Below are 881 nucleotides of genomic sequence, written 5' to 3'. Positions count from 1 at the left end.
GTGTTGGAGAAACGTCGGGGAGAAATAGTTTTTAAACCCCCTCCCTGGATCCGCCCTTGTAAGGGATTACAATAATCGTTCCAGAAATTCCAGTTTTTAGGTACAAATCGCCACATTTAACATCATCTAAGCTATTCATTTGGAAAAATAACAAGGGATGATTGAGAAGATGAAAATGGTTCATGCTCGAGGAAACATTCTGGTTTGTTTTATCTTTCGGCTTGTTGGTTCAAAAATGTGTGGTGCTCGAAGTTCACTTTTCACGCTCTCTATACTGTTTGCGAGCCCGACATTGATCAGAGGCAAGAAACACTTTGAGCTTTGTTGCTTCAAAAATGTTTGGGGTTCAAAAGTTTTGGTGCAACCCCATCATTATTTTAGATCCTTTTGCCTTCAAATATAATTCCTAAAATCTGGAAAACTGACGAGTGTCGGTCCACAACTTTGCCATCGTTGTGTTTTATTCATAGAAATATGCTGGCGGTCTCAATAAACCTTTGAATAATGAGCTGAATAAAGTCGAACTGCAATGGCGTGTATTGGAAAGAGATCACACTAATCCTTTGCTTTTGGCTGGGAAACGCCCCTCAATGCGCAATAGGCCACGTTCGGGACTTAGTCGTTGCGAATCGGAGCTCCGCCTTCAACTGTTGTTCATTTGTACACATCAAATTGTGCGTCCCTTTCTACTTCAAGCAGTCGGAGACCTGCTCACTTCCACTCACGGGTAAATTTTGCCGGGGTTTGGGAATCAATTGAGCAACACTGACCCATCGGGCTCCAATGCTGCAATTTTGCCTCGTTCGTATAAATCGTTTGATTCCAGTGAGAATAAGGCTCCGAAGTCTTGATCTTTGTCTCCGGTTCTTTCATTATATTCA

This window comes from Dendroctonus ponderosae, unplaced genomic scaffold (assembly GCF_020466585.1).
Source record: "Dendroctonus ponderosae isolate FM_Combo_2020 unplaced genomic scaffold, Dpon_F_20191213v2 Dpon_F_20191213_5, whole genome shotgun sequence".
NCBI lineage: Eukaryota > Metazoa > Arthropoda > Insecta > Coleoptera > Curculionidae > Dendroctonus > Dendroctonus ponderosae.
The sequence above is the reverse complement of the archived record's forward strand: the minus strand, read 5'-3'. Positions refer to the sequence as shown.